Raw genomic sequence first — 20598 nt, 5'->3', positions numbered from 1 at the left:
CCAGCCACTGCCCGAGGTGATGATATATAGAGTACACTGTGATTCCTTCTAAAGGATCCAAGTCCTGAAGATATCTTCACTACATTTTGTGGAACATATGATCTCATATTGATATTTTCAGTTGCATGTGGAAAAGAAGAAATGCAAATATTCATGGATCTTAGGAAGTCATTCATCTCTCTCACTGGAACATGGATACCAAGTTTAGAACCCTCCCTATCCCTAAGGCACCCATTTACCCCATAAGACCACTATTTATATTGCAACTAAGCCATCCTTAGATTTTATTTTGTCATTAATAGTTAATTATTAGTTTCCTAATTTAAAATATCATATTCCTAGAGAGAATACATAAACTTGACTAAATGTCAATTCAATAAACATTAATTTTGTTAATACTATGTGCAAAGTGCTGTGCTGAGTGATTTAGAGAATAAGGATGCAACGGGACCAACCACCTATCTTCAGGAATTTAGTATCTATTGATTGGGAAAAATGCAGAAATAAGGGTAATATAAAGAAAAATATGGCCAGCTCCATAAGGTAAACGTTAAGTGCTATTGCATTTTAAAAAAAGGAGTGCTCATACATGGATATCTATGTGATATGCATAGATTATTAGGAAACAGAAAGGAATATTTAAGATAGACTTTGAGAAGATATGTAGAATTTGCTGTATAGAGAAGTGCAGGGCAAACTCATAGAGGCTGATGTTTTTACACGTACAGCCTGGTCCCCATGGGCTCTAAGGGTACGTGTGGGAGAGCAGTATGGTAACAGGCGTACAGGTAGGTGGGCTGGGGTTGGGGTTAGGGCTAAGGGTACTGTGGATGATCTTGAATGCCAACATGGAGACTGGCCTTCATTTGGTAACTAGAGGGAAGCTGCTGACTACTGATGACCAGGGGAGTGGTGTGAGTGCCACCGTGCATTAGCAGAAACACTGTGGGGTGTATTATGGCCTGGAGGTGGAAGGAGTCAGAACGGACTGCTAATGCGAGACTAGTATGAAGACTATAGCAGTCCTGATGACAAGTAACTGGGACTAGAAATCGTGTTTTTAGGAGCTGAGTGGGTTATAAAAATGGGTATAAGAAGAGGGCAGAGGAGATGGTCATCAGGAAGCCAGTGAAGCCAAGTCAGAGAATAGGAGGGTGGGCAACAATGCCAGATTCTGTGGAAATATCTGGAAGAAGAGGTGCCCAAGAAAGACATTTTTTAAAATCCTCCTACATTGTTCATCAGATTAAAAATGTTACCATTTGTAAAATAGATGCAGAATATTTTAGTGCCTTCTCCACTCGAATAATATACATTAGCCATAATTTATGGTTATATTTAATATCCACAACTAATCAATATACATGAGGGGGGCTGACTTGAGCAATTTCAAACTTTATCCAGACAGGGACTGTCATATAGTTTTAAGCAGTTTTGTACATTGTTTTCAGTAGGACGCCTCTTGCGCGAGTAGGTGTAGGCTTCTGAGACGCAGCTGTGCGTTTCTTCGTTGAACACCTACAACGGTGCTGAATGTGACCGAGCACCAAATGCTTAATGATTCATTTATAGTCAAATAATTGTGATAAATAGACCAGGTATTTTTTGTGTTCTTCTCTGTTTTTGTACAATCATAATGACTTTGCTCACTTAAAACTTTGACCTTGTACACTGTACAAGATGAGTATTGTATCTCAATGAGGCGAGAAAGGTATGAGCAGCATGTTTTCAATATGCAGAACCACTGTGATGGGAGGTAGGTGCTCAGCATGTAATACTTCCTGAGGAGACTGAAGAGACCAACCATTGAGACAGAAAACTGAATGTATTATTTTAAACTATATGATAGATCACATCCATCATCCAGATAGAAAACCTTCCTAATGGTATTCCCTTTTAAAATTTTAGTTAGTTAACAAAATCTTGTATTATATTACCTTGGCTTAATCAAGGAAATAGAAATTATTGGAAAAATCTGTTTCATCCCGACAATTGTAATCTGGTCCATGAGTTGGCTTCTGATAGACAATCAGAAGCAATAGACATCTAATAGGAAATCACAAGAAAAAATATCACAGAAGGACTTAATATTAAATCAGATATTAAATTAAGAAATTAATACAATTTCTCATTATATAATATAAGCTTTCGATAAAATACAGGGACCACTAAAACCTCAAGTCTACAAAATGCATGCCTAGCAAGAGTAAGAAGTAGAATTATGCTACAGTTTGGGGGAATGGAAAGCCCTAATTTCCTGATTGTGTCTTGGTTCAGGGCATCTGGCTAGTTTTGCATTATGGTCCCAGAAATACCTAGTAAAACTGTGGTAGAACATTTTTAAATTAATTTAATCCATCTTCTGTGCTACATCTTAGCCTTATCAAATTCAAAAAAATAATCCCAAAATCTAGGCTAATCTAGGCTGCTTGGGATATCTTTTGAATTTTCTCATGTGAAGCAAATTTCCTAAGCATGTATGGAGTACCTCCTTATGTGCTGAACCCTTTTACAGGTCCTGGTGATCCAGAGACCGGTGGTGTTTCTGTCTGTACTCAGACTCCACATTCTAGCTGGAGCAGCTGTTGAGTGAAGTATTTCTAGAGAGTGTAAGATGTGCTCGTTACACATTCGGCATGAATAGAATGCGTTGCTGGCCTCCATGAGGAAGTGAGTCATTCTGGTGGGAAGAAAGAGAGTTAAATGAGGAGAAGCCGGGCATAAGAAAATTCCAGGTCAAACACCATACAGAACCAGCAACTGGCATAAAAGTCTGAGGCAGCGCCATGTCTCCCAGGTGGATGGAGGCATTCTGGAAGATGGAGCATAGCTTGCAAAGGTGTGTGGGAAAGGTGGAGAGAAGAGATCATAAAAAGGAGAGTAGGAAGATGATCTGATTTCAGGAAACAAAAATGCAGCCCCCAAATGGCTTGCAAATAGGTTTTTCTAAATCAACCAGATTAAAATTTATCCCAAGGTTTAAAATGATCTGTGATTGTTAACGCAATAGTTTAAATCTTTTCTGTTCTACTGTGAAAAAAATGAATTGGTGTCAAAGATTAATGGATAGGGATATTCATAAAATGTTATTCATGACCAGGAAGTGCTAGAGACAACGGGAGTTGTAGGGATGAACTGTGTAGGTAAATCAAGCATCCAGATAGGGCCACATGATCTGGAGACTTTACAAAACTGGCTATTTATTGTGTCAGCTCCATTCCTCCCATGGAGAAAGGGAGAGAAGAATCTCTGCCTATCTGAGTAGACTCACTTTTGGACGATTAGATGTAATTCATTGAATAGTGCTTTTTAAATAATAATTGCCCATCAGTTTTGCTGTATTATTTGTTTTGATAGTAGTCACATGGCAAAAATGCACCTGGCATGTGACGATGTAAATATTCAAGATATTTAGCTTAATGAAGGAACAATGAGATGGAGGTGAAGTGGCATATTTGTGACTCATTATTCGTCCTCCCCATCCCTGTCCCCCCTTTGATTTATCTGAGAGAAATGAAATTGTTTCAGAGAATCGGTGAAAAGTCCTGATACTGCCTTCAGTCTCTTGCATTCTAGAGACTTTCTACGTTCTTCCACATGTTGTATTGAAAGCTGTTTCATAATCACGTAGCACCTTTTGGTCTTAGGTCTTTCTTTAATTGAATTTCTTTCCTTTGGTTCATTTTTCTCTTATTGCAAATTTCTGGCCACTAAGCAAGTCTCAAGATTTACAGCACAGGTTCATGGGCTGGACTTTGAAAATGGCTCCTAAGGATCAAGGAGAAATTCCCCAAGGATGGAGATTACAATCAATGTTTAGGTCCTTTGAGGCCATTCAGTTTCATTCTTTTCTACTTGCTAGACTACCTTGAAAGTTATGAGAATTTAACTACAAACCCTGAATTCTCTGATGAGAATAAGTAGGAATTTTGATACGGTAAATTTGTATGAGCAGAATGAGGACTAATTTTCTCCTGGCCTATTTGATTATTTAAGTTATTCTCACTTGACTGTTTTTGTAATTGAGCTAGTGATATAACAAAATACCGGGCGTTGGAAGTCTAAGAACTGCGTAGGAAGTATTAAAAAATGGAAGCCAGTACCAGGAAATAAACAAATGCTACATTTTGTTCATCTCCCTGATAGGCAGTAATTTTTCTGTGAAAACAGCTATGTAAGTCATTTTGTTAGTAATTTGCTGAAAGTACATAAAAGATTTTGAAAGTGATAGCCTCATCTGAAATCCACAGGTGAACTGGTATGCTTCACTTTCTTACCTTTCTTCAGGCTATCCTCCTAGATTTTGTGACAGAGTATCTGTCAAAGAAAGAAAAAAGAAATCTATATGTCAAGTTTCTGTCAATATAAAATATAAAAAATAATCATTGTGCCCTATTAAGAAAGAACTTACGACTTTATAAGGAAAATAAAATAGATTGCTAAAAACTAATGTACTACACAGTGGCTAACTGAACATAATAATTTTTTTTTAAAAATAAGGATTCATATTCAGTTGCATTATCAGTAAAGAAATGTTAACAGTGGTGGCATATTTTTAGTGAGAGCAAAATTCTTTATTCCTGTTAATAAAATACACTAAAATAAGTTATTTAAAAAAATAGATTGCTTTGAATATTTTTTACTACTGCGGTCAGTCAGTTCTGATGTGTAAACAACTAATTATTTCCCTCATATTTCATATAATAATTTCTTAGATGACTAGAATTTAATATTAGTGAGGGATAAGTCGAGGACAAAGGCAGTCAACAAAAATAACAAGTGTTCAGGACAATACACAGAGTGAAGTAAATACCCTCTCCTTAAAACATACTTCATCGTATTTTATCCCTTTTACACCTTTAGTTTTGGGGTCACTAGAGTTTAGGATGCTCGGTATTTTTTTTTTTAAAGATTTTATTTATTTATTCGACAGAGATAGAGACAGCCAGCGAGAGAGGGAACACAAGCAGGGGGAGTGGGAGAGGAAGAAGCAGGCTCTTAGCAGAGGAGCTTGACATGGGGCTCGATCCCAGAACGCCAGGATCACACCCTGAGCCGAAGGCAGATGCTTAACCGCTGTGCCACTCAGGCGCTCCAGGATGCTCCGTATTTTCTTAATATACTAACACTTTTTTTTTTTTTGGTAATGCAAATGCTTAACAAGTGTCCCCTCAGAAGCCTATATTGTAAGATTTGAGGGCTGAGCTGGGATGGCTTTTTCCCTCCTTATAAAGATGAAACAAGATTTTTCAGCATTTTCCTACGTTTTTTTCTCTCCCAGATATCCTCAGCTTTTGTTTTTTATAATTTTTATTTTATTATATTAGTCACCATGCAGTACATCCCCAGTTTTTGATGCGACGTTATCCTCAGCTTTTTTGTTGCTTACTTCGTACATCCCTGTGTATAGAGGGGGGTTTGGCATACAGGCTGGGTACAAGTCAGAGAGGGTGTGTAAGGGAGAAAGACACATCATCAGAGGCATGGGCCTGTGACCGGCATTTTCCAGAGTATGCTGAGGGGGTACCAGCTCCTCAGTGTACCCCTCTGAAGGATTTCATGGTCAAATAAAGTCAGAATGTGCTTTATAGTATTTTCCAGTTGTGGGCACTTGCAATCATGTTAGCATTTTAAAAGCTCTGGTAAGTCAGGCATTTAAAATATCTGTTTAATTTTGTTTAAATGACTGTTTCTCAAACATCGCTGACTGTAGGGCCCTTTGATGCCGGTCACACCTAATGTCATGGAACTGGTTTTCTGTGGAACATATTTTGAGAAAATATGTTTTCTCCAACTAAGTCGGTGTATCTGAAACTTCCATGACCTTTTCCCAGAGCGAGAAATGGACTTTCCCTCGTGATCATACACACGTATGTAGCTGGAACAAAGATTGTTGCAAAGCCTTCATTCTTTCTAGGTGTGATGTAATCTGATATTTCTTAGTCTGGTCTATTTTATTTTTAAAATGTTGGTTCCTCTCCATTTATAGATTTCACAATCCATGAATAAGTGGCACCTTGCAGTTTCAATCTATGGTGTCCTTGAGGTGCCTGGGCTGCACCGTTGGTTAGACGATCGACTGTTGGTTTCGGTGATCTCAGGGTCATGAGATTGAGCCAATGCATCGGGCTCCACGCTCAGGGTAGAGTCAGCTTCACATTCTCCCTCTCCCTCTGCCCTCAAACAGATAAGTACATCTTAAAGCAACAGCAACGACAACAACAAACTATGCCGACCTAGGCAGGTGTTGCGAAGTTGTTTGTGTGTGACCTCAGCATCACCTTGCTATTCTTTCAGACCTTCCTCACCTCATATTCCCTGCAGGCACCAAGTCTTCATCTTCCTGTGAGAGGATCACTTGCGATCAGGTAGCACGTCTTGTGTTCCTGCCATACGTACGTGAAAGAACTGTAACCTGTGGTGCGCGATGAGTGTATCATTTAAATCAGTTTTCATCTAATGACTTTGGTTGAGGTGATAGGGCTTGCCTGTTTAGGAATTGTAGGGGAACAGTTAAATGCTAAATTATGAAGCTGCTGGTTTGGAGATTATCTTAGAGCTGGAGTGGTCAAGAAGGATGTCGTACAGAACATGGGGGTTCACCTGAGTCTAGAAGGGTGAGGCAAATTTGGAGGAGAATTAGGGGGAATCTGGGGAAGTGAGGAAACACTCATCTTGGAGGACTGGGAAGCTGTCACAAGATCTTCCCTGATCAGTAAACGCTCCCCCGGGGGTTTGTGTTTGAAAGGACAGTGTACATTTCATGGACACACGTCAGTCAGTACAGGTTGGTGGAGAAAGGACTTTTCTTAGCACCCTCTCCAGTTCTACCATCTGAGAAGCCAGCAGTTAGACCTTGGTGCAAAGTGGCCCTTGTCCCTAGGAGGAGTCCTCACGACACAAACGCCTTTGGTTTTAATGGATCCCCAGTATGTTAACTGGAGAACCCCTAATGCATCACAGTGATCTGATTTCTTGCTTACTAGTGTTCCTCAAAAGAACACTATTTGTATTTTAGTGAAATAATCAGTGTAACTTAATTACCATGTAGCTCTGACCCTAGGCAGTGTTTCTTTTTACATTTATGTTTATTTTTTAAAATTTATTTGAGACAGAGAGATTGAGCTGGGGGCGGTGGGGGGGGGTTGGGCAGAGGGAGAGAGAGGATCTTAAGCAGACTCTATGCTGAGTGTGGAGCCCGTCGCGGGGCTTGATCCCATGACCCTGAGATTGTGACCTGAGCTGAAACCAAGAGTCTGATGCTTAACTGACTGAGCCATCCAGCCGCCCCTAGGCAGTGTTTCTTAGCTCTCATATACTTTTCATCTTGTAGATGGAAATAAATTCTTACTCTATAAGAGCAAAAAATTGCTTTCAAATTAATTATTATGTCATTTCAAGATGCTTCTATCTTCATAACTTTTGCATGCTCTCTCCATCTTTCCCCCGTTCCCTCTCTCCCTCTCTTTCTGCTTCTTAAAGTGGGACTGCCAGGGCACACAGTAGCCTGTTTTCATTGGTTATGGTTCATGGTGGGTTTTTGGGGGAACACTGGGTGTTTCCAAAAGGAAAATTCCTTTGTAATTTTGAAAATAGTCTCAGGCATAAAATATTACATTATAAAATGCCATTAATTCTGTTTTCTCATGGCTGCCCTGTTGTCTTGTGTGAGATTTCTATAGACTAGAGGAGAAGAGGGAAAAAAATCGCTTTTCAACTAAACCTTGTCGCTTCCACCAGAAGCTATTTTAAGAAAGGGCCTGGGAAGTAGAGAAGCTGCAAATATGGAGAAAGAGACTGGCATATGTTTAAATCATATGTTTCTAAAGTTTGAGCATGAAATTTCATTTTATAAGAAGGTGCCCTTGGGAACGAGGAATGGAGTGGCCAGCCCCTGTTTCTGTGATGCAGCCAAGCCTTGAGACTAACCCCTGGCCAACGGGGCTGCTGTCTGTGCAGCCGGATACCCTCCCATTCAGCTCTGAGCATGCATGGCACGTCCCACTTGCTGAGGATTCCCGAAGAGGCCGCACAAAGTTCCGCTCACCTCCTGAATCTTCTTCAGCTCCATCGTCCTCCAGTATCATGCCCTGCTCTGCGTTCCTTCCTTGTATGCGGACTTTAGGATCCCCCCTGCTCTCTGACTGTTTCGTTTAGATCTTCACTAGTGACTTCCCTGTGCTTTGCCAGTTTCTCTCTTACTTTTATTAGAAACTCGATCATGTTACCCGTACTGCACAGTCTCCGGTGACATTTGGGTGTTTTGTAGAGTGTTCAATGACCATACACTGAGGTTCAGTAATTGCTCGACTCACTCCATATGATGTGAAGGGGGAAAAAATAAACAAAATGGTCAGTTTCCTTAAAATAGATAAATATTTCCCAGTTTCCAGTTTGCATCAAGCCTGAGCCAACCAGAGTTGCTGGAGCATTTCCTGCATCCTGGTACCTAAACAACAGGAGCAGTTTACCTTGAAAAAAGGCTGGCAGGCAAAGCTCAAACTCATTTTAGTCTTTCTTCACATTATTTGAATGATTTAGATGTTAATGAGCCTTTGTAGAGGTAGGACCCAAATGTAATTGTGCCAGATTTATTCTTCCCTGGTGCAGGATCTGTTGCAAAAGCCGCACTGTGCTGCATTTTTCTGGAGTGTGTCTTTTTCAAAATAACACCTTTGATGTTCTTTTCACCTAAAATGAGTACTGCCAGGGGCTCTGTGCTCTCGAGCTGGCTGACAGTAGCAAAGCCTAGTGTGTGGGGCCCAGGTGAAGAGTTTGCCCTCAGGAAATAGTTTACACTCTCAAGCTCTTGAGGCAGCATATAAATGAAGACTGAACACAGCAGAAACAGGAAAGCACCCCCCCATTCAAATACTTTAATTCACATTAAAAACATTTTGACAGTGCCTTCAAAGGATAAATGTGTCTACTTCAGATTTACCCACCCTTGAGTCGTGGCTGTAATGGGTCCTTTTCACTGTGATCATCCATCAGGCATTTAAAAAAATATCCATCTGTTTCTGAACTTAGTGACATATTTGTTTTCTTAGAAGGACACTGCCATCACTGTGAGTCTGTGTGGCATTGGAAATATCACCAAGAAGTGAGTTCACTAATTTCCCATTGGATTTCACTGAATCGAGGAATCTACATCTCAGGAGGTAGAATCTATCCAAATGTTCTGTGTTGGAGATGAAGATCCCTATAGTCCTATAATAAAGTGCATGAATATAGATTATGTATAATGCTTCATCCTTTCCAACACAAAGCATGCATTCGTAGTGAATTTTACTCCTTCAGCTCAATGCACTCCTGTGCCTCTGGAGCTTTGTAGAATTCTGCCTCCCTGTACTTGCTCTAGCAGCCTGGCTCCCTGCAGACCCCGCTTTCCTCTCCGGGCTGCCTTCACCTTCTGCACGTGGGTGGTGGCGGCTGGATGCAGGCACCTGTCCTGTTACTAGAGAGTTAAAACAATCCTAGCCTGAGGGTCAGGTTATCTCTGAGTTTCTGCACCCAATATCCAAACTACCCAACCCTAAAGATTCTGGGCCCTACTTACACCAGACTAACTGCACTCACTTCCTGTCCTCAAGACCTTCATTTTGCCTCTAACTGCACAGGACAATAACCTTCCTGATTTGACTTTGAAAAATATACAGTCCTATACCTTATTTTACAAATAAAATAAATCCTATTTTTTTAAAGCCCAGCTAGCTTTATACACTTGCATGACCTTGAGGATGTAAAATAATTAATGGATTGCCCTACTGGGGAGATGGTTTGAACAGAGACTGATGTAAAGTCACAGAAGATGTCAGACACAGGAGCAGGGTTGTAGCTTCATATGCCAGTTCTCTCCATTTGTTTAGAACTAGGTCTCTGTATCTTATGCACACATGTATAAGCAGGATATTTCTGTCCTGGTAATGCCTTCACCCTGGTCACACACACAGTGACCTCACTGGTTAACATACTCAGACCTGCGGTCATCTAAAAACTGGTGTCAGTTTCTGTCTTGGCAGGAAGTATGAAAGGAGTCCCCATTGCGTGTTGTCTCTGCTTCTCAATTCACACCCCTTAGTGATGGAAATCTGACCCAAATTTCATAACTTCCTAAGTTCGTGACTGTTGGCCTGTCTCAGATCTCTATCACCCATAGCCCTTTGGCTTTTCGTAGGGAACAGAAGGGGTGTGGTAACCTTGGAAGTGTATTCCACGTTATAGTTCCCCTTGGGTCTTTGGCTAGGTGTTACTCTTGTATTTCAGGCCTCTTTCTACATTTCAAATACGTGGTAACTGATTTTGTTTTGTTTTGTTTTTGTTTTTGTTTCACCCTGGCCTAGGTCACCTTGACTTTTATTTATTTTTTGTACTAACTTCATAAGATCCTTATAAGGATTCAATGGAATAGTACATGTGAATTAGTTAAGATACAAATAAGGCTGCTATTATAAAGGACCTCAGCATACCTATTGCAAAATCTTGATATAAGTTCGTTCTCTCACCTGTACCAGTTCTGGGGAGCTGGTCTAAAGTTTATGTGGCATCTCAATTATGTCAGGACCCTAACCTTCTTCATTTTTGCTCATTGCCATACCCAGTCGTTATCCTCATATATGTGATCATATGTAACACCTAGTCTGTGTTCCAGGTAAGGGAAGGAAGAGGGAAGAAGATAGGATATTTCTGCTTATATCCTTTTGGTCAGACCCTAGTTAGATGGCCACATCTAGCTGCAAGATGAGAGAGAAGGGAAATATAGTCTCTAAGTAGACAGCCATGTATCCAGCTAACACTAATATCACTAAAGTAAGAGAGGCTAAAGCATGGAGTGTTCTGAGAAGATAGTAATTACTAACAATTGTGGGCATAATTAATGCCATTACAAGTCTGAGTGCCCACGGTTTTGATCCCCTGAGAACCAGATTTACTCTGCACATAACCAGCAGCTCATTTCCATGGTGAAAACCCATTTGATGAGCTCTGTAGAATCAGTTGATCCCATTACAGGAGGAGAAGTACTGTTTCATGCCTCACTTTGGAAGTGTGGACTCAGGGGTTTCGTGAGAGAACTGAGCCTTAGCAACCTGGGCTCCCCGATGCATGTAGAATGGTGCTAGTTACCTACCACCGCAGGGCAAGTTGAGAAAATAATCATTCACATACCTTTCTTTGTTCTGTGGTTCAGATGAGGAATCCTAGTTGAGAAAGGCAATATCTAGGGAACAAGGGCTTGATTCATACACAAGTTCTGACAAGATGAAAGTGCATCAGAATGGTTCCTATGTTACAGCTTCTTTTCCTTTCAAGTGTATACACTTGGAACTCCAAATGTTAGTGAGCTCAGAAGTCACCAGCTCCATAGAGCTGACTCACATGGGGCAAACTTACCAGATTCCTTTGTTCAAAACTCAAATATTAGTTGATTAAAGTAGAATAAGAACCAAAACAACTCAGGGGGAAGATATTTGCTTGCTAATCATCACATTCTCTACTTTTGATCAGTGTTTTGGGGCAGCTCAATTTTTATCCAATGGCTATTTTCAATGTAGAATCTACAAGAGTAGTTAGTTGGATCCCACTAAGGAGTGATGTTGTCAAAACCATGACACCTGATGTAGCTGACTGCCCAATGTCCTTAAACGGTCCTCCAGGCTAGTACCCACGTGTGGCCACAGCACTCTCTTCTTTGGGTAGTGCCAGGGATGTATTGCTTAATGTTGCCTTTTTGTATTTCTCTGTTATGTTAGTCAGGATTATAATCCCACTCTGTTATCAATAAAGTATTTCTTCAGACATATCCAATCCATTTACCTTGATTAGAAGTCTTTTAGTTAAAATTATAACCCAGTAATGCCTCCCTAAGTGCCAGGTTATAACTACATATGAGATCATCACAAATTATCTCTGGTTTCCCGAATTCCATTCTTAAGAGTATGACTTTAAAATTGGGTTTATAAGCACCTTGCCCTTTCCCTTACATACCAACTACTCCTTAACATAAGAAGTTGATGTGGTCTTAAAAAGACTACTTTCTATTTTATCAAGGAAAAATAATGCTATTCTCTAAATCTATAAGAACCATGATAATCATATTTAGTTGGGCATCTGGAATAGTGAGAGGAGTTTATTATACTGGACTGCTTTGAGATGATAACCACATTGTTCTTATACCATTGCCAATCCCTTTTCTGTGCTGGATGTCCTATGAGTTCTCCATGTTTGTTTGCTTAGGGGGAGGGAACTATGTCAATATAAAATCAACAAAGGGAGGTAATGGGAGTAGCCAACATGGAAGTGGTATGATTCTGTGTCTTTTTAGAAAAAAAAATAGAATATTAACTAAGCATTTATTTTCAGTTTTGTTACATGATATACAAAAGGGAGGGGGTGGAGGTTTCTTAATATAAAATATCCAACACACATGAAAAAATCCTGGAGGTTACCAAAAATAAGTATACAGGAATATAAACTGAGGTGTTATATGTTAGGTGTTTTAGCTCCATAGAATAGCTGGCTTGTTCGTATCATGTAACAAGTTCAAAAACAGGGAGACTCCAGGGTTGAATAACTACATTGCTCAAAGATGTCATCATGGCCCAGTGTGTCTGTCTCTATATTCTGCTATCTTCAGCTTATGATAGCTGGATGGCTACATGGATGGTACAAACAAAGACAATCCATCCCTATGTGTAAATACTTCCAGGCACAGTCTAAAGCACATTAAACTTAGAACAAAATGACAAGCTGGTCCTCAGTTAGAGGGGGGAAAAAGTTTCCCCAAACTTCAGATCACCATATGAGGAAATGCCTATTGTTTTATTCCATACATACTTGCCCTGAATCAAGAATTGTCTTTCTCTGTTTGAACAATGGCAGGAACTGTTGACATCTAGGTCATTATTAGACAGCTAAATGCTTAAAGCAGCATAATTCAAGGCTTTATGTTTACATATATAAAAGGTATTTTGAAGGTTGCATTGCCCGTCATCAGAACAAGAGTTCAATTTCCTTAATAAATTGCTTCGAAGTGAATACCTTCACTCCAGGAAAGGAACAGGGACTTTTCCCCATTGGAAATTTAATCTGATCTCTTTTCTGATTAGTGATTAAAAACAAATGACCAAGGGGAGCTAGATGAAAAAGGCTGAATACTTGATTAAGTCCTAAGAACTAAAAATGATGAGTTGGTACTATGCTAACTTATCCCTTACAGTGTTAGTCCTTTTATGTTTATCTGCATAGTTTCACTCAGTTGTAGCCTTAAGTCTTATTGAAAAAACGAACAAATGGGTTCCTTCAACAAAGCAGGTCAGTGTTTATTACCCACCAGGTAATATTTATTTACAAGGCTGAATGCCACAATAATGGAAATATGGACAAGTCAGAGCTAAGCCCTAAGATCACACCGTCATACAGTCACTTTCCTCCTTGGAGTTTAGGCTAACATGACTGTTTGGGAGGACAAAAGCACTTCAAGCTGACCTAGATGTTGTGTTTGAGATGCTCATGGTCAACTAGGATGAATATATGTAAACAGCCTAGCTGCTGTTGACTGGAAAAAAAAAAAAAAAGGTTCAGTTCCAATAAAATGAAAGCCTAGGAAAAGACATTTATTCCAGCAGCAAGTGTACTGAAAGCAATTTATATTAAAAATAATAGTCTAACCATTATTTAGCAATAAAACAAAACTTCATAAAGAATTTGATTTTAGGGTGTGTTCATTTTGTTTTTGCCTTCAGTGTCTCTCCCTTCATCAAATGTAATCCCACTCATCCTTCAAGAACTCCCTTAAATGCATTATTTTCCATGACTGTGATTATCAGGGCGTATTAATTTGTTTATGCATTTATTTATTGCCACTTTGGTTTCTCTAGCAAGAAGAGCTGGGATCAGGGTTGCCAGAATCTGGCAAGTAATAATACAGGACAGCCAGTTAAGTTTGTATTTCAGTTAAGCAACAAATAATATTTAAGTATGACATACTTACACTAAAATATTATTTGTTATTTATCTGATATTCAGATTTAACTGATTTTCCTTTATTTTATTTGGCAACTTTTCTTGGGGGATATCAAGACTGAAGGACAGTTAAGACACTCTTGGAATATTCTAGGTGATGAGGACCTCTAATAAAACAGACATAAGTTAATAGGACAGACCTAAAACGTTTTCAGGATGTAAAATTAACAGTGATTGGTAATTGATAAATGTTAATGGGTGAAAGTGAATGGTTACGATTCTAGTTCAGGAGACCAGGTGGATGGTTGTTCCACTTATCATACTTCTCTCCCTTTTATCTTTTTCATCTGTATAATGTTTTTGAGTGAGCTCATTTACTAATTATTGTTCATTAACATCTTGAACTAGCAATGTGATGCGGTTAGGTTTGTGTCTCTGACATCAGACTGCCAGGATCACTTCTCAGCACTGCCACTTACTGAGTGACCCAAGTAGAGCTATCCAAGCTGTCTGGTTCTTTGGTTGTTTAACTATTATGTTTAAAAAAAATACTGGAAATATATACAGCAAAATTGATTACCACTGCCTATTATAACTTCTGTTTTCTACTTTTTGTTTTTCTGTGGTTTCTAATTTTTATAATGTTTACACAAGTTACCATTTAATGAAAAATTTTAAGAGACTACTGATATTCTTTGAATTAAAATAATCATTTTAGATTGCTTTTAACAAAAGGTGCTGGAACAATAGGACATCTGTATGTATTTAAAAAATTATCACTATTACATTATAGTATGCAGTTCATTGACTTCCAGAATTGATTCCAGTGTTCTATTTGTAAAAGTCCATCTCTTCCAACCTTCATCTCCTCCTACATTTCCATTTATAATACTCCGGAGACTTGCCCTTCGTCTAATAAACTGTACCATCCTTTTTTGAACTAACCTTGAGTACAACTATATATCAGCCACTGTGCCAGCCCCAGATGGTATGAGTTGGGAGACATTGGTTTTTTTCACTTGGAGCTCAGGACAAGTTGGAGTCAACTAGAACAACTTGGTCACTCGTGTAGTAAAAGAAGCTTGAATGTAAATGATGAAACTGGAAAAAAAAAAAAAAGGCACCTAACCCAGCTGGGTTGTGTGAGTGTATATTAAAAAACAAAACAAACAAACAAACAAACAAAAAACCAGGTAATCTTTGCAATTTTGAGAAATGATCTAGGGTTATCTATACTAAAAAAGTAGAGACAAAAGGTCATAAGAAACAGGCAGCAGAAGTAGCTTTCAACAGAGGACGGACACCTGAGAAGATGTGCGTATTAATATGGGAAACTAGAAGTGGTTCGGCATGGCAGAAGCCAAAGTTGAATGAAGGGATCTGCAGAAACAAAAGAAGGGAGAAGTCATAGTAGCCAGATTGTAAAAATACACCATGGAGGTAGAATTGCCAAAGCTTGGTGACTGAGTTTGGGGACTGATGGTTAAGTAGTAGGCAAGAGTGGCTGGCTTTCAGGTCTGGGTGTCTGAGTGTATAACGATGCTATTTATAAAGGAGGAGCAGACCTAGCGAGTGAGGAAGTGAGTGCAGCTCTGGCTTGGGCTGCCCTGAGGACAGTGACATCCATGCAGCTGTCACTCAGGGGAGCGTCCTGAATGTACATCTCCCACCCACTCTTACTCTGCCTTCAAGTCTTACCTTGGGTGCTCTTCCTTGTGAGAAACCAGAGAATATTGATTCATTTAACAAGACATTGTGATGAAACACTATGTGCTAGGCAGTGGTTTTGGCGCCAGTGACCAAAGTGAAGTAAATACCAGCCTTGTCATCAAGGAACTTATAAACTCATGGATTGAATGAGGGAGACATAAAAGAAAGAGCTTGTATATAGAAGTCGAGATAAGTGCTATGCAAGAAATAACCAGAGTGAGATTAGAAGAGAGTAACGGGGTGGCTTAGATGGGGAGCCCGGTGAAGGCCATTCTGAGGAGACACCGTGTAACAGGACACTTGGAGGAAGGGACACAGCATGTCAGCCAGCGGGAATGGAAATGGGAAAGATTGGGATAGGGAAGAGACAGTTAGGCACACCACATTTGTTCATTGACCAAATTAGTGAAAAAAATATATATACCTAAAAATAAGATTCAAATTATGCACAGCATATGATAAAAATACTTTGAAATACTTTTAGAAAGAAGATTCATTGAAATTACATTTTAAAGGGATATATTTCCATCAAAAGTTGGTGTATATGATAGTCCTCATTTGGGGGAGTTAGAGACAGAACGTATATACCATGGAGTAAAGGAAACTCCTGATTGAACCCAAGCTATAGTAACATCTTTGAAATCATGGTCAGAAGTTCTAAAAAAAAGAGAACTTCTTTGGGGTCTTAATTATTTGTTAGGGAATAGTCGTGAGAGCCTGGAGTTTGCATTCTCAGTCCACCCCTTATTAAGTATGTGTCCTTGGGCAAGTTACTTAATCACGCCTCAGCTTTGTAAGCTGGAGAGATGAGCTAGGATGTTTAAAGTGAGGAGTAAATGATTTAACTAAACTGGTTAGTGTTCAGAAAAATCCCCAGCATATAGTATGTGCTAACAAGTGTTTATTATTTTTATTGCTGCTGCTGTTATTATTATTATTGTTGTAAATGGGCCAGGAAAATGAAGTCTGTAAGAATGGTTACAGTGTGGTGCCCATGGGAATGGTTGCTGTCACTGTGTTGTGTGACAGGGAAGTTCCACCTTGCAGAGGCTTAAGCTTAGCGTTGACGGCATAAATGAGGCATTAGCTTTCAACTTATTCCAAGATAAACATTTTCCCAGTTTTAGGAATCAGATAGAACTACCAAACAGTTATGAAATAAACTCTGAAAACAATGGTGCATATTCTGCCAACAGTAGACCTGTCCCTTCCCCCGGGCATGTAAAGGTCTCCTTGGAGGTACACCCACAACACCACATTCTACTATCCATGAGTCCCTACTCACAGACAGTGATGAAGACAGTGTCACTATACCAGTTCCTTACAGGCTTGGATCACAAGAAAACTGGACCACATCATCTTCTGAGAGCACCTTTCAGTCCTGTCTGCAAGTTTGGTGAATAAGTTCTGCCTCCTTTCTTTCTCTCAAGATAGTATAAGAATTGCCTAATGCTGCAAAGTACTGTGAACACCTCTACAAAGTACTTTCTTGTTATTGTCTTACATTTGATAAGTTGCCAATCTCTTGAATGATGTAAGTCATGAATATTAAAATCCATCCTGCATATTTTATGTTGTTTTTATCATGATGAGAGAATATTAATTTATTGGAGATTTGTACTTTTCTAAAGGTTGCTTTTAAGGTTCTCTCTCAGTGCACTTTGTCAACTTCATCCAAAGTATGGACAGTAAAAGGGTCAAGATAGGATTTAACATCTCCACCCTGAGAAAGAGCATACGAAGGCCAGCTCCATCACCAGCTTCTCCCTTCCCTCTTAAGCAAATTAAATGCTTTTAGGCAAATTAAATGGAGAAGAATATGTAGATTTCTTTAAATGAGCCAGATAAGTTGTATAATGTCTTATTCAATCAAATATGCTATCCATTTTGTACTAAATTATATATTTTTGAGCCCAGTGACTAATACCAGTTTGATTCAGAAGCATCTAAAATTACTCATGCCTCCAAGTGCTTTTTTCCATGAGCTCTCTTTGTCTGGAATGGCTGCAGCCCCTCCCTGCACTCCTACTTTATTGAAAGCCTTCTCATGTTTCAAGCGTCAATCCAAACTTCACCCCCTCTAAGAACCTACACAAACAGAACAAACAGTTTTCTCCTGGACAACCTCATTATACTCTGTGCTACTTCTTGCATAACATGTACTCATGCTTTACTGCCAATAATTATTAGCATTCTTATTTTCTTTAGATATATCCTGTTTGCCCTTGATGTCTGGTTCACATGGCTGCTTATACCAAGAATTGCATTCAGCTGCTAGGAACATGGACCAAAAATTACATTGACTGAAACAGAATCAAGTGTATTTTTCTCTGCAGTAGAAGTTTGGTGGGAGGTAGTCCAAGGTTGATGTACATCACCACTGACATCAAGGATCCAGTTTCTCTCCGTTCCGCATCATTGCCCTTAGTGCTTGGTTATATTCTCAAGGTCACCTCTTTGTCGGAGGTGTTTCATGGAGCATCGTCCATCAAGTCCATAACTACAAACGTGAAGAGGAAAAGGGAGTGGCAGACAGAGCTTCCATCAGCTGCCTTCATCCTTTGTATTTTAGGAATCTGTAGACATGAAACTCTAAACTTTTGCTTACATTTCACTGGACAGAAATTAGTGAGTGATTCCACCTAGCTGCAAGGGAAGCTGGGAAGTATAGTGCTGTGGGGGGGGGGTATTTTACCACCTCAAATATTTTATAACTCACTAAGAAGGAGAAAGTGTGTATTAGTGAGACCACTCACTAGCCTCTGACACAGTGTTCAGGAACTCTCACATGTATGACATACATTAAGAACATCTCCCGGAACCATTGGCTGTATATAAGTACCAACACAGCAAATTATCTTTACCAACTCATTCACAAAATTGGGAACTCACTGGGGGAAAAAAAAAAAAAAGGCTAAAGGTCGCTTGGGAAAATTAATTATCTTTACTGCCTTGGTTCATAACTAAATTTTTATATTTTGTTGTAGTTTTTCTCAGACTTGGATCATTTATTATGCTTATTTACCTATTCCCAGTTTCCCATCTATATAATAGGGACAATGATAAAATCTACCTCAAAGGTTGTTGTTGTGAGAAAAATAATTCATAATAATATGCAATGCCTAGAATGTTTTCAGACACATAGCTTGTTAAATTTTAACTTTTTACTATAATAACAGTGTTTATAACCATTAACATTCATTGGAAGCTGACCCTGTTTCAGGTACTGTGGGCAATGCTACATGCATTAACAAATAGAAGCCTCAGAACTGCCTTTTGGGGTCCGTGTTATTATTCTTGTCGCATAAATTGAAAAGCCAAAGGATTAGAGTGGCCATTTCATTACTAGACACATAATGTTTACTATATTCTTGTCACAGTTCTGAGTCCTTCGTGAACATTGACTGGTTTGGTCCTTATAACAAGCCTACAGTGAAGGAACTATATTGATTTCCATATTCAGATGAGGGAGCTAAGTCACAGAGTGTTAGCTTACTTGACCACAGCTCTGTGGTCTAGTGAGTGGAGACAGGTGGCATCGGGGAGGTCTGACTACAAGATCCCTGCTCTTATCGATGACACTCCCTGCCCTGTAGGTGCCAGGATTAACATTTGGGCTTCCCCAGTGCTGTGCATTTAACCACCGTGCCAGCCCTTGTCATGCATTTTCCCCTTTTCTCTGTGCATTTCCTAATTGGCTATTCTTTTTTCTTGCTTTGGTATGTTTCAAATTTATTGGAATTTTATATCTGGGCCTTGTGAACTAAAGTCATTTGAGTAGTTTATACATATGTATTGATATATTGTCCATGTGTTTGTGTCCTCTTGGTTAAACTCACAGTTTAAATCAATCAAAATAGTCAAACTAGCAGCTTCAGTGTGATGCATTATAGAGCCTTTTTATGGTTTGGTAATCATCTCATCTGAGTGTAGTTTTCAGACCAGATAACACACAAATAATCTTAGTTAGATTTACTCTTCTTCAACACTGGTTAGAGAAAGAGTATACTTCCATCTGTTGGGGTGGTTGGTAGTAGATTCTTTATACCTGTTCTTTGTGTATATCAACCGCCCACCCCCCTGCAGGATCCTCTTCCTTACAGTATACTACATTATTTATAGAAGATAAAGCATATAGCAATGTCATATATGTATTTTTAAGTCATCTGAATGCTTTTCAAATTTCTCTATTACTGATATTGATTGCCACGGGCAATTTATACATATTGCCTATAAGCCAAACACGTTTTACTTATTTCATTTTTTGTGGCATATCTTAAATAATCAATAAAACAAAAGGTGTTGAAGTTCAATTGGTTAATTTGAATGCTAATTGGACATTAAGACAAGCAAACACACTTAGAGTGTTTCGTGAATAACTTAACTGCAAGTGCACATTTGAACGATTCCACATGCATCTCTTTTGGTCTACCAAAACCCATCGAAAAGTAAAACATTAAGTAAATTTGATTTGATTTTGAAGGTTCAGATGTATACTTTCAGGGTTGTAGATTTTGTACCTGCTCTGGCATAAGAAAAAAAAAATCTCACAAAACTTATTATTTTTAACACATATTTCAAGTGATTTTTTTAAAAAGTTGCATAGAAGTCAGACTTTGCAGAAATATGAACAGACCCATTTGATTCAAAACAGTCACAATATCATATATAACCTTACAATATTCCTGTGCTACTACTCTTAAACAAATTAATGTATTATAGGCTTTTGCTGAGAAAAATCCAATTTTTATAATAGTAAATATTACTGATACATCCATCTGTGTGTACTGGACTGAATTTCTTTTGTGCAACTGGTGAGGGAGATGCTTTTGCACTGGTTTGAGGGTGTTTGGCAGCCCTCACAGATGTGACCATTGTCTCTTTCCTCTGGTGGCATTGTTTTGTGTGAAAGAGGACAAGGAACCA

The 20598-nt window shown here is 39.0% G+C and overlaps 1 protein-coding gene across 2 annotated transcripts in view; it reads left to right on the top strand.

Moving 5' to 3' along the window:
- PRKN (parkin RBR E3 ubiquitin protein ligase) overlaps nt 1–20598 on the top strand; it is a 1045173-nt gene that overhangs the window by 277069 nt on the left and 747506 nt on the right. The gene's annotated exons all lie outside the window — the stretch shown is intronic.

Source organism: Ursus maritimus, unplaced genomic scaffold (genome assembly GCF_017311325.1).
Source record: "Ursus maritimus isolate PB19 unplaced genomic scaffold, ASM1731132v1 scaffold_13, whole genome shotgun sequence".
In the NCBI taxonomy this organism is placed as follows: Eukaryota; Metazoa; Chordata; class Mammalia; order Carnivora; family Ursidae; genus Ursus; species Ursus maritimus.
The sequence above is the reverse complement of the archived record's forward strand: the minus strand, read 5'-3'. Positions and strand labels throughout refer to the sequence as shown.